Here is a 14,849-nt window from a genome sequence, read left to right on the forward strand (position 1 = left end):
CTCCGCCTGGGACGACTCCTGGTGGCCTCCCGCCCTGGGCACCGCACCCAAACCGACAGACCACGCACGCAACCTGGACTTCATCCTGGACTCCTCCCTCTCCATGACCAGGCAAGTTAACAAAGTCTCCTCGACGTGCTTCAACATCCTACGCATGCTACGGAAGATCTTCTGGTGGATCCCCACCGAGACCAGGAAGACCGTCACCCAGGCCCTCGTCACCAGCCGTCTGGACTACGGCAACGCCCTCTACGCCGGTACCACCGCCAAGCTCCAGAAGAGACTCCAGCGGATCCAGAACGCCTCAGCCAGACTCATCCTCGACATCCCACGAACCAGCCACATCTCCGGACATCTGAGAGACCTTCACTGGCTCCCCGTCAACAAAAGAATCACCTTCCGCCTCCTCACCCACGCACACAAAGCCCTACACGACCGAGGCCCGAGTTACCTCAACAGCCGAGTCAACTTCTACGCTCCCAAACGCCACCTCCGTTCAGCCAACCACGCCCTCGCCGCCGTCCCCCGCATCCGAAGAGCGACCACAGGAGGAAGGTCCTTCTCCTACCTGGCCGCCAAGACCTGGAACTCCCTCCCGACCGACCTGCGCCTGACCCAAGACCACCTCTCCTTCAGGAAGAAGCTGAAGACCTGGCTGTTCGAGCAGTAGCGGCACCCCCCCCCCCCAGCGCCTTGAGACCCTACGGGTATGTAGCGCGCTCTACAAGTGTCAGTGATTGATTGATATACTGGAATACCTGTGTGATCTGAGAGAATGATGGGAGACCAGTCTGAGGGTACTTGACGAAAGAGACTCGAACGAGACGATGAGACACCTTAGGGGATTGGTGATATTGGCTATTTTTAGGCTCATACAGGTAAATACTCCATAGGGCATGCTACCACAAAGGCAAATTGTGCAAATGTTACTAATACTCTGCAGAGACTTTGCAAAATGTGGTGTTAAGAAGGGCACTTTGATCAAGATGCAAGTTGTAGTGGCCTCCTGATGGGACTTATTTTTTTTAACAAATTGACCACTGAGTAGATGCTTGATTGTGCTACATCGACAGTTTTTCGGAACAAGCTGAGTTTCCTTCTCAAAGGGACACCCGAGCAGTAGACCGAGGAATACGTCTTCACATAAGTTTAAGAGACCTAATCCTTCTGGAAAGAAAGACGTCTGGAACAGTGAAAGTCACAAAATGTGCACTGTTTTCATTCTTTCGCTATTATAAAGTGGCGAATTTGAAGGCACAAACAACAAGGTGATGGATGGAATGTTTGAATTAATCCCAGCAACTGGCAATTGCTCAGTGCTGCATCCCAATGCATGTTTTTTCATCCCACCTTGCCACATATTTCATAGTCCTATGCAAATCAGGCTTGGCCCTGCGTCTAAGGGAGCAGTCCAGACCGAACGGCCAGGTCTTATTAGGGCTCTTCAACGAGATGGCAGATGTTCTGAAGAGGTATTGCTCGTACACCCTCTCCTGTTACCCATTTTAATGGCGCTCAGTTCACCGACCTTGGCAGAATGGAACACTCACTAGGCCTTGCTGAGCATAATATTTTATTTTGACCTGCAGGCCACAACGATATAAGCGATAAGCAATTTAATTTGAGCCATCTTGTTGTATATAGTCAACTAGAAACAAGCTTGACTTGCCTATTCTTGAGATATGACCTTTGCTGGCAGACTAAGCAAGTGAGCCTACCCTCTGAATTGTTTACTACAAACAGGAAGTGAGATATTTTTTATTAATTTTCATTTAGAAGGTGAATAAATGAGATTACTCGCGTTTTGTGGTCTGCAAACGTGTTTGTGCGCACCTGGCTGGAAATGACAGCCAGAGTGAAATTCGAAACAACCCTCCTTGTGCGCAAAATTCTATTTTAATCCTTAACGAAAGGAGGAGCACATCTATGCACCAACCTCATATTGTGGGGACAAAATAGCGTCAAGGGTTCATCTAGAGAGGAAGTAGGGTGAGATCACTTTGTGCATTCCTGAACCACAAACTGGAACTCTACCAACAAGTGCTGGTGGAAAAATATGAGGGACAGAAAATAAGTGATAAAAATGCTTTTTCACTTGTGTCTCAACAAGTAATTCTAATTCTGGAACAGTGTTATGGCTACCAAGAAGATGGGTCCCTTCACGGAACAGGGAATTCTCGAACTATATTTTTATTAAACTAGTATCCTGTTATCCAGACCAAGAATCTCTCCAGTGCGCAAGTCGTGCTGTCCTTAATTTCTCCTTGGTGTCCTTTGGCTCAGGTGCTCTGGAGCACCGGTTTGTAAAGCATTAAAGGAGATAAAATAGCATATTAGCCAGTCGAGCAAGAAGTGTGAAGTACCTTAACAGTCCCTACTATGAACATTTGAAGGAAATGTACGGATTTAAGAGATTTTTCGAAGGGAGATAATAGCTTAGAATCTTCAAACCCTCCTTGGTGAAAAAACAGCCAGTTACTGACTTTTACAGAAATTAGTTAAAAAAAATGGGGTTCTCCCTTACATCTTTTCACATGTATGTATTCCGAATAAAGCTGTTGGGTCTCATCTGAGAACAGAGTAACTGTTTTCCCTGAGGCTTCTATTTCCTCCATCCTTATCTGGAAGCCCATGTGTTTGGGTAGGGTGTGCCTGGCTCTGCAGCAGTTCACAAAATGGAGACTGATAGCTCCCCTCTGTTCCCTCACAGCAGGATTGACGTCTGAGTGGCACAGACTGTTTTTATTTTACTTCACATGCACATCTGCCTTTTCAGCTACAGTTCAGTATCACACGTCTACTTTCGTTTTATCTCGGATCACTAGCGCTTGACGTTTTTCATGGCAGCCTGCTCGGAGAGGAAATCATGTGCCTAGATAGGGTTGCAGTATCCACATCCTATCGATTGCTTTATTTTATAGGGTGTCACCTCCATCATGCCCTCTAATGTCAGGAGGGGTGTTAAGTAAAACTATTTTCACTTGCTCTTCTAAATATCATTCATGCATTAAATATCGTATATCTTTGGATCGATGTCGTCTTGGTGAGGGAGTCTATAAAAATAAACGTGAAGCTGGCTGGTGACATTTATGAACATTGTTGTCCCAGCCAAATTATACATATATTATGGACATAGTGTTGCTGTCAATTTATGCGTAATACATTGAAATACGTTGTCAGTTGACTGCCTAACATATACTTGGTACCTAATTTAGATAATGATATTGTTTTATTTCTGAATCTGAAAAATAGGACAAATATATTTTGTTTGAATCCCAGGCAGTTATATTTTTTTCTGTTCCTTTTACCACTTTGAGTGCAAGACCTTTCATACAAAATCAATATTTATTATGTGCATGTGTCTTACATCAAATATTTCTAGGCTGTTTTCTTATAGAGTAGGGTTTTGTTGACCAGCCTTGAACAGCCTTTTAAAGTTTTTTTTAAAGGGGCATTTGCAGGAGGTGTTGGGATGGGGGTACTCACACACTAGCTAACATTGGAAACACTAGTTGGGGGTGGTGTGGCTGCTTAGACATAAAGGAGGGCCACGCGACCTTGCAGTCTGGCTGGGAATGTTCCAAAAGATACATGACGAGTTCGGCCACAAGATGAGTTCTCCCTGCTAGATGGTCAATGACCACATTTAACTGCAAATTAACACAGAGGGTGTAGTCCATGTAATAAGATGGGCGTGGGGCAACATTTCATGCCATGGGCTCATGTGAGAGTTTGGGAGAGCCAGTATGCTTCTTATAAGTCGAAAACATTCAGCGCCTCGTCTAAGGGTAGTAAGCGCTACTTATTGGAGTCCTCTCACAGAATAAAGGCACAGCAGGATTCCACTGACCTATAAACTTCCTGTGCATAGCCCCAAAAACTAAAACGCTGTTCACCGTGTGCAGAACCTGTAGGCGGTGGGTGTGGCTGTCAAACATGGCCTGACCTCTGCTGGGGAGGCGGAGCTAGGCAGGATGATACCTGGGCGGGGACAGCGCCACAAGGGTCCAGCAGGTGCTACACACAACACCCACTCAATGGAAATTGTTATTTAGCATTTGTATAGATCATTTCAAAGGTATCTCAACCCTTTTGGTAGTTTGGCCTTGGCTTGGAGTCTGAGCAATGAGGCGCTGTGGGCGGGATAAGACAGGATCGTCCAGACCCCAGAGTTTTGGCAAAGAACAGGATGGGTGCTAGTGCCATGAGTCACAAACCACTGTGGGAAGGGCAGCTTCCACTTGGTGAAAAACATTTGCTTTTCTTCAAATACTTTCGGTAAGTCCTACCCCCCATTCTGCTTCATCATTCCTTTCAGGAAGCGGTTTTGGGGCATGTTCTGCCCACAGGTGCCTCCTGGGTCTCCTCAAAATGTACAGAACTGTTGTCCTGAGCCGCCCCCCACTGACCGATTTTCCCGTGGTCTTTCAGGTATATGTCCGGAGCTAGTACTCAATAACACGGGGGCTACAGCTGTACTTCGTGCCAGGTCAGACCCCCCTCTACTACGGGGTGCTAATTTCGCCTCTTCAGTAATGGTGTCCTGCTCAGGGTCCCCTTCTAATCTAAACAGTACTCGTCTATTGAGCTGGTTCGTCTTTCCAGACAGTTGTCAAGCCCACTGCGGTGCGCTTTACCAGACTTCACACATTGGTCTCATACGGTTCCAGATCTGTGCTCCCCTAACTGCCCCCCCTTCTACATTTTGAATGGACTCACCTGTACACAAGTCTGGTGCCTTTACCTGTGTCCATGCCCAAGACTCTCCTGTTAAGTGCTGGTCTCACCCTGGTGCAAATCCTCTGCCTTTAATTGCACCTCCCTTAACTATTATCCTCGGACCGTCTGCATTGTTTGAGTGGCCTCACCCGTGTGCAGATCTGATTGCTTCAGCTGTGCACCCTTCCCGGTCGCTCTGGTACTAAGTGGTGGTCTCACCCTTGTACAGATGTGATGCTTTCAGCTGTGCCCAGACCCATTAGCATTGTTTGAGCACTCTCACCTGTGCGCAAATCTGATACTTTGAGTTGTGATATCATTTCCACGCGTTATTGTTTGAGTGCTGTATACGTTTATCACTAAAACTGTATGTCTATGTAAATGTAATGGTGGTTTCAGCTGAAGATGTGTTGTCTGTAATGGCAATGCACTACCACACCATGCATATTAGACTTTACCCCCACTCCACTTTACTCTGCTCTACACCACTGCACTCTACTCTGCACCCCTCCACACTATACCACTCTACTCCACATCACTGCACTCTACTCTACACGACTCTGCGCCAGTGAACTCTCCCCCACTCTACTTTGCACCAAGGTACTCTTCATTGTAAGCTACACCACTCTACACTAGTGCTCTCTCTGCCACTTCACTCTTTGCCACTGCACTCTACTCTGCACTGCTCTACCCCACTGCACTCTGCATCAGCGCAGCATCACCTCTCCATCAGTGCAGCATCACCTCAGCATTAGCACAGCATCACCCAGCACCACCTGAGCACCAGCGCAGCACCACCACCTCTGCATGATTCTGCACCACCTCAGCATTACTCTGCACCACCTCAGCATGACTCTGCACCACCTCGGCCTGACTTTGCCCCACCTCGGCCTGACTTTGCCCCACCTCGGCCTGACTCTGCACCACCTCGGCCTGACTCTGCCCCACCACTGCATGACTCTGCCCCACACCGGCATGACCCTGCACCACACCAGCATGGCCCTGCACACCCAGGCATGACTCTGCACCACCCCGGCATTTCTCTGCACCACCCCGGCATGACTGCAGCACCACAGCATCAGCACAGCACCACCTGAGCACCAGCAAAACGCCATCTCATTAGTGCACCACCACCAGTGCATCACTAAGCACAGCACCACCTTCTCATCAGTGTACTACTACCAGCACAGCTCCACCTCAGCATCAGTGCAACACCGCTTCAGCATCAGCGCAGCCACATCTCAGTATCAGCACAGCATGACCTCAGCACAACACCAACTCAGCACAACCTGAGCACCAGTGCAGCACCACCACCACAGCATCACTCAGCGCCACCTCTGCAGCATCTCCTCCGCATCATTCAACATCATCTCAGCAGCAACACAGCACCACCTGTGCATCAGTGCATCCCCATCAGTGCAGTACCACCTCAGCATCAGTGCAGCACCACCTTAGCAGCAACTCAGAACCACCTCAGCACCAACGCAGCACCACTTCAGCACCAACGCAGCACCACTTCAGCATTAACGCAGCATCACCTCAGCAGCAACTCAACATCACTCCGCACCAGCACAGCACCATTTGAGCACCACTACAGCATCACTCAGTACCACCTGGGCACCACCTTTGCTCAGCACACCACCACCTCAGTATCACTCAGCATCACCACAACACCTCCTCAGCACAGCACCACCTCCTCATCAGTGCATCACCACCAGTGCAGCACCAACTAAGCATCTACGTAGCACCACCTCAGTACCAGCGCAGCACCACCCCATCAACACAGCACCATCTCAGCAACAGCACAGCACCACCTCCACATCAGTGCACCACCACCAGCACAGCCTTAACTTAGCACCACCGCAGCCCACCTCATTACCACCACAGCCCCACCTCAGCAGCAATTCAGCACCAACGCAGCAACAATTCAAGACAAATGCAACAGCATTTCGGCACCAGCGCAGAACCACCTCGGCATCAGCACAGCACCACCTGAGCACCAGCTCAGCACCACCATCTCAGCATCACTCAGCACCACCTCAGCATCACCTGAGCACCACCACAGCAGCACCTCAGCACAGAACGACCTCATTGGTGCACCGCCACTAGTGCACCACCAACTCAGCATCAGCACCAGCGCAGCACCAACTCACCACCAGTTCAGCACCACCTCTGCATCAATACAGCACCACCAAAGCATCAGTACAGCTCCATCTCAGCATCCGCAAAGCACCACCTCTGCATCGGCGCACCACCACCAAAACTACCCCACCTCAGCACCAGCACAGCCCAACCTCAGCAACAATTCCGCACCAACGCAGCACTACTTCAGCATCAGTGCAGGACCACCTCAGCACAGCACCAACTCAATATAACTCCGCATCACCCCACTCCCACCTCAGCCTCACTCGGCGCCACCTCAGCCTCACTCAGCACCACCTCAAATATCACTCTGCGTCACCTGAGCATCACCTCCGCACCAGCACGCCACCACCTCAGCTTCACCTCATTCTGCCCTCGGAATCTAGCATCTGTTGATTCTCTCCTATTGTCCGTAAGTTGCTTGTGTTGTAATTCAGGTACTATTTCCATACCTCCACCCTCCTGTTGTTTATGTCCTCCCCACCCCCATAACAAAAAAAGCTATTTTTTTTATTTAAAAAATGTTTTATTTATTTTTATGCAAAAACATTAGCATTTCTGTTACAAGGTTAGCTAGTCGCAGTTTATACATCGGTGTCCTGAGGCACTATGACACATTTGCTTAGCTAACCCCACTTGACGTTATTTACTGAAAACAAGAGAAAGGGTGACAGAAAAAGGCAGGAAAGAAAGGGATGAAAGAAGAACAAGGAGACAGGCTCTGAGAGTTATATATCCTTTGATTGTTTGTCGATCTGACATATGACTAGCTTACTTGTGAAGAAATTGGGAAACATGTTGCCCCACATAGAGACCCGTGGGGCCATAATAGTTGCGTTCGGTTACAATCACTTGTCCGTACATAAGGGGAATCAGGTTATGTTTCGCCGGCATGTCTTGTTTTAATGGGGGTTCGTAATAGTCTAGGTACGTGTCAAGTGATTTCCACATACCTCTGGAGGCTGGTCTCTAGGGTGAGTTCTGTACTGCAATGTTGTCCACTCCTCTGTCCTAGCCAATTGTAAGGACACAAGTAAGACCTCATACACAGGCTGGTTCAACTGGATCACGCATAACAAAAAAAGCTATAACAAATGAGAATTAGAACAGGCAGGAAGAAGTTACAAGCATTGCCAGGCCAAAAAAACTAAAAGGCATTTTATGTTAATTCTTTTTTAATAGGGTTGTTCAGTTGTACATAATGTCTTCTTGGTTATATATAGTGTAACAAATTCTTATAACACTTTATGATAACTTTTTAACATGCTGCACAGCAGCCACGCTGCACTACAACATAGCTTAAAGACATTGGCAAAGCCAATAGCTTGTGCTAAACACTGACAAGGTCTCAAAAGCGATACCTATTGACTATGCCAGTGCTTGTTTATATTCCTCTCAGTATGCCCTGTATTGAAACAAACAGTTTCTGAAATGCCTATATATTTAAAAGAGGCCTTTTCATCGATAGATGTTGGTAAAAAAAACTTGATCTTATCTTTGCGTTCCAGGGCTTTTTACTTGTGTGCAACAAGTTCTATTGCATTCACTTATATCTTCCTTGTGAAGTAGGTTATTATTTTTAAATATGACTGCGTTTACAAGTTCTATTGTTAATGGAAAAGTGTTATTCTTGTCTACTAGTCTTTGGTAGTGTTGTGTAGAATATGTCAAAACTGAATTGCAATTTAATTTCTTTGGAGAGGTGGTTGTACAGATTACAGTGATAATACCTGGGGCACTCCATACATTCTACTTGTATTGAGAGCAAAGCAGAGTAACAGTCATAACAAAGTGAAGTGTATATATTAAAAATGGTGTCTGTGATAAATAAAACGTGTACAACAGAAGGTCCCAGTGTGTTAGTAATATCATTCTGTGTATTCTGATTTAGGTTAACATCAATAGACTCCGCAGCATAGTTTTGTTACTTGAGCGTGGGCATTACTGAACATGCAAACACCCTATTCTTATATGCATACATCACCCTCCACTTTTAAAAGGAATGGTCACTGAGCTGTTATCCTTTATTTTTTCAACATATTTCTCGATAGACAGAACTTGAAGGCGATGCAGGATCGAGGTTGTATTCAGTGACTTTCCTGTCCTATAGGTACCTTGGTTATGCTTTCATAAATTGGTGTCTGTATTTAGGAGTGAGGCAAGAATCCTTGTTCTGAGAGCGACCTAGTCTCGTATTGTAACAGTTTGAGAATCCAATAGTAGATTGTCGGTATGTGACCAGACCCAAAGTTATTGCTGGGTGCCTCAGGTTAGTGTAGATAAGTTTGACTGCTTGTAATCTTGTGAATAGTATTGAGAACTTCAAATAATACTCTCTTCTCAGACTTAAGCCAGTGAGGTTCATAGTACTGTTTGAGTCAGTGAGGTGCTTTAAAAGGAGGTCTAATGCCATCTTGCTTTTTAAGTCAAGTCTACCAGACAGTGCAAGCTGTTGTTTGTGAAAGACCTATTGTTAACTTACAGTGGTTTGAGTCCACCCATTGCTTACCATGGTTGGCTTTATTGTCAATCTCATTTGCTTACTTCTTATTGAATGACTTGCCTGCCTCGTCTTCGGTTTGTCTTACTCATGGAGCATAGCCTCTTTACAGTTCTCTTGATTGGCCGACTTTTATGCTTCGGTTGGTCACATTTAGTGAATAACTTTTTTAGGTCTTGTGGCGTTGACTGCGCACATGCGCAGTCTCGTTAGCGAGATTTTATGATTTGAAGGGAGATTCACTAGCGGGCTTTAAGCCCCGCTCCTCTTTCCCATTGGCCGGCGTCACAGTTTATTGTAAACGGTGGACGGCCATTGGGAAAGAGCTTGCGGTGACGTACAGTTTTCTCTCTTTCTGCCGTCCCACTTGGACGAACTGCCCTGACTTCCTGCTGGAGTAAAAGGTTTGTTATCTTCTTTATGGGTCCAAACAGATGGCCTCATAAAGAAGATAATAAACCTTCTACGCCAGCCCGAAGTCAGGGCAGTCCGTCAAAGTGGGACGGCAGAAAAAGAGAAAAGCCTGTCTGGCGAGCACTTGTTTAGGCTTCACACCTTTTTCTCCAGGAATTATTTAACCCGTCCTAGAGTGGTTTTCGACACCCTGGCCAGCGGATGTCCCATGCAGTCGAAAGATGAAGTTTTATCCCAGGGCAGTTTTCTTCCGTGAGGCTGTTTCAAAGTAATTACACGAAGGCATGTTTCGGTACATTAGCCTTGTGTTTTTTTTCTTTTTTATTAATCCTGCAGATTCCTTTGATGGATGTACAAACGTCAGACTGTGATCTGTAAAGCTAATGTACTGCTCCATTGCAGCAGGTTTCATTAAGTGGCATTTGTGTTTAGAGGAATAGAACACGGATCAAATAAATATCCCATTGCTGCACAATAAAATAATGAAATAGCTACTGCTCGCCCATTATCGCTTGAGGTTGGTCAGTTGAATTTAGTTGAGTTCGCATTTGCAAGAATTCAAAATTATCTTTGTGTTTTTGACGCATACATCCTCGCAGTTACTGGCTGTACCATCTGCAAACCACCTCGGGAAGTGTGCGGTGGCTGCGGTGACTTCTGGGAGAGCCGTCACGGGGCTGTGAGGCTGTCCAGAGATCGCGGCTCCCAGCACTTACAGAGAAGAGATAGTGATCGAGAAAGAACGGGAAGAAAGCGATAGGAGAGGGGCAGAGAGAGAGAGAGAGACAGGATGATAGACCGCAGCGGCAGGAGAAGGATGAAACCGAAAAATACTTACACACAGATGAAGACCTGGATATATTGTGTTTGTTATTTTTACGTGGGTGCTGAGGTATACCAGTAAGTGTGCATGCTTGAGTCTGGGTGTGTGTGACTAAGTCTGCGTTCCCAAGTGTGTGTCTAGGTGTTTGTGTTGGTGTGTTTATGCTTTTATGTTACTTTGAGTGGTACGTTCTATGTGTAGTTGATCTGTGTGTATGAAAGAGGGTTAGTTTGGACTGTGTAGAACCTCTACAAGATCACACAAACAGCATTACATTTCCCCCGCCCCTCACCTTCTGTGGAGAGGATGTCCTGAATTCAACATTCTGCCTCAGTGCACCCGGTGTCTTGTCTCTGAGGGGAAACCTGCTTGCTTGGAAAGGGGTTGATTTCTGAAAAGGTTTGTTATCTTATAGGCAGGTAGGGCTGGTGCACAGTGATTCGTGTCAGTATAAATCTGGCACTCCACATACTTTTCACCATATTTGACCGGCCTTGGAGGCACCGGCCTGCTGGGTAATTTGTTACTTTCTCCATTGCCTGTATATGTTCTCACTGTGTGAGCTAATTTCTACTTCTGTCAGGATGTCTTCAGCTTTGTGGCTCTGTTCTGTTATAGTCTGCCCTCTACTGCTCCAATGATTGTATTGCCCGTGTCTGACCCCTGGTGTCTCTATTCTGAGTGTCTCCTCCCTGCCAGTCTGTATCCCAAGGTGTCCCCCGTCTCTTCTTCGTCACTTTTCCCATGTGTGTCCCATGTCGCGCTGTGTTGTCTTCTGCCCCACTGTATAATCTCCCTCTCTCTGACCCCTTGTGTCCCTCTGCCTCTATTGTAGGGCTCCTGGTGTTGCTGTTCTTTTTCGTGTCCCTTAGTTCTACAGCCCCTATTACTTAGCCCAGGTGCGGCACTCTCTGTCCCAGGTGACTTAAATCTCCTTTCCCGTGTTACATGCGTCTGATCTGTGCCACTGTCTGTTCCCAATTTGTCTCCGGCCTCCTCTCTTCTCGGTCTGTTCTGTCACTGTTACCAGGTCTTGTTTATCCTCTCATCAAAGTGACCCGTTTCTTATGGATACTTCTAACAACAGATTACTAATTTTGGGGAATATTCCCTAGAGGTGCGACTGTATCTGGAAACTTTAAAGCAGTACTCGTGCGCATCGGTAGGTGGTGTCACACAGCTCCAGCCTTTCATTTCGGTAAACGTCTCCTGCCCCATTACAAGTACAGCCACTCCTCAGACACGCTCTGCTGTAAGCGGTGCAGGGGCTGCCCTTCGGTGCATGGCATGCCTGTCTAGAACTCCACGTTCTGTCCTGACGTCATTTTTCAGGCTACGTAGTTTAGGCATTGTTCTATTTAAAGAAATGCATACTTTGCCCCATTAAATGTACTGCAGCCCTGCCCGGCAGATTTTTAGCACACACTGTCACCGGGAGGGTATCTTGTGGCTGATGTGTGAGTCTAGCCAAGCCCTTGGCAAAGTAAGACTACTCGTCTCGAAAAGCTTGGTTTTCAGAGTAGGTTGTTATGTGTAGTGGCAAATCGTTCCACACTTTAGGAGCGATGTGGGAAAAGGCATGCCTGCCAGATCTGGTTTTCCCTATGTGTGGCATGTGTGCAAGTAGGAGTCCGGACGAGCGCAGGTGGCTGGAAGGCTGGTGAACGCAACTTTGATTGTTGAGGTCTGCTATGGGCCACTGGAATTATGCGATCAGCGGATGTGGCGATTTTCCACATAATTATAGCCTTGCTGCTTTTGCCACATAATCCATTGTCTGCACATAATCTGCAGATTTGAATCAAAAAATGTTTTATTTTTAGCTCAAAGGGTTAAAAAGTTACTCAAAATCCAGTGACACGTGTTGCTGTATAGTGAAAGGCCCCTAGCAAAGCTGGACCTTTTTGTTTTGTGTTGCTATATTTTGGTATTAAAATAGTACTAATGAGATCATATCAATTCCCAGGCAGTGTTACCGAGTTTAACAAGCATCTGAAATGTAATAGGTCTCGCATTTACGAGAGTTTGAGCTATTGCCATTTTAAATGACGATGCCTTTTATTTATGTTTTGGTTTTAAAAACATAAATAAAAGGTGTTGTCCTTTACAATGCCAATAGCTCAAAGGAGCGTAAATGCGAGACCTATTGCATTGCAAATGCTTGTTCTTTTTAGTTAGCACACCATGAGAGTGCATGTAGTTTCCAGGTCTGTCCACGATTGTGTGCTGGCTCCTCTCCCTCATATCGCCACTCTCCCACTCTCGTCTTCCTGAGACCAAGTTGATGAATCTATGGAAAGCAAATTAGGTCTCGGCAAGCATTTCCCTTTACATTCTGACACTAATTATTTTTTTTCTAATTCTGTTCAGTTTTCTGCGTGAAAAGTATCTGAAAAATAAGCCATGCCATTTATAAATATGGAAGACATTGAATTAATAGTACAGTTTTGAGATACCATAAGATATGTTTGTTTTCCCTCCAGTATTTTGAAATGTTTTACCTTTTAAATTTGGTTTAGCAATACTTTACAGACAAACATTGGAAAAACCAAAAACTCAGCACTTGCTTTATGAAGGCAAGAGGTATTGGCTTTGCCAGTGGATGTTATGGTAAGGTAGCACACGTCTGCCTGGCTTTGTCTCCAGGCTTACACTGTATGAAGAGTACACTCAAGTCTTAGGAGGTGCTCTCCAATATTCTGTAAGCATTTGATGTTCATACTTCTCTTTGGAGCGTGGTCAGCATGGCTGTGTGCACACTTATGCATGAATCTATAGTTTTTGCTTTGATACCATCATTTTCGTTAGAACATAAACATAGCAGCACCTGTTACTTATAGAACCTAACCACTTAGTGACAATAAAATAACTAAGCATGTCAGAGTACTATTAGTGCATGTATATTTTTCTCCTCCATGGTATTACCATAATATTTAAGGAATTTAATATAATGAACTAGCTGCAAATGGCTTTACAGAAACCATTTGTTTTGCAACTGGAGAATCTCGAAACTGAAGTGCGCGTCATAGAACAGTGTGGGTCTGATTCACTCTGTATTAAAAAAAAACTGTGATTAAGGTGAGGAGAGCATTGAAGTGAGAGAGTGTACTTCACAAAAGTACATTTGGTTGTAAGCATACATGTATGACCAAATGTATCTTTATAACTCCTTCCAGGAATCCACAAAGCATTTCCTAGTGGGATTTCCATGGCGTGGTTTGTCTTGGAAGTTTAGGAATGCCTACAAACGTACTTTGTGTGCATTCCCAAATTCCAATCTGACCCTACCGACCATGGAAATAGTAGGAGATTTACCCCAGTCAATGGCTGGTGTAAATCTCCTTTCAGGATAGAAGGGGCAGGTGGAGACAGGTCTAACCCATATTTGCTGAGGGTCTAAGGGAAAAAGCTTTTTCTTGGATAAAAATTTCCTCAGCAGAGGGGAAAACATGGTCTCAGCTTTGGAGACCTCCTCACAGGTAAAATAGGAGACTTTACAAACAAGCATTTGCAATGCAATAGGTGTCGGTTTACGCGAGTTTAAGCTAATGACAATGCCTTTTATTTATGTTTTAAAAGAGAAAACAAAAATAAGAGGAATTGTCATTTGCAATGTCAATAGCTCAAACTCGCGTAAATGGGAGACCTATTGCATTGCAAATGCCTGTTTAGGTAAAAGTGCCTGCTTTTAACCACAACAGAACCAGGCCTTGCGTGGCGTGCCTGGCTCTAGCCCCGCCTGTGCCTCTCACGCAGAAGAAAACCGCAAATGTATTAAATAACCTAGTGTGGCCACTAAAGTGGGTGGACCGTGCTGCAAATTAATTAAATGAACAAGCGCGGCCACAAAAGTAAAAGTGGCCTGCGCTGCAAATTAACTAAACAAACAAGCACGGCCGCTAAAGGGAAAGCGGACCGCACTGCAAATAAATAAAAAATAAACAAAATAGTGCTCTTAGCCATGATAAAGCAGACCGTGTGGCATGACCAGTAAAAGGTCCAATCCTTATGGGGGTTAACAAATGGAGACAAGGCAGTACCAAGGAGGGACTAAAAAGCCTATTTACTAATCAGAAGCCAGCATTTAAGAAGGACAATGACACAAAGCCAATGACAAATATGGGCCGAGAGTGGACAAGGCTTCCACAGCATACCCTACTACAGCATGCCTCGCAGAGCATGCGCGCTGCCGCTAGGCTCCACCTACAAAGTCACATGACATTCCCAGAAGTTTGTATGTACACCCCTGCC

General features: G+C 45.8%; 1 protein-coding gene across 3 annotated transcripts in view; it reads left to right on the plus strand.

Annotated features, from left to right (window-relative positions):
- CORO1C (coronin 1C) overlaps window positions 1-14,849 on the plus strand; it is a 444,982-nt gene that overhangs the window by 222,220 nt on the left and 207,913 nt on the right. The gene's annotated exons all lie outside the window — the stretch shown is intronic.

This window comes from Lissotriton helveticus, chromosome 11 (assembly GCF_964261635.1).
Source record: "Lissotriton helveticus chromosome 11, aLisHel1.1, whole genome shotgun sequence".
NCBI lineage: Eukaryota > Metazoa > Chordata > Amphibia > Caudata > Salamandridae > Lissotriton > Lissotriton helveticus.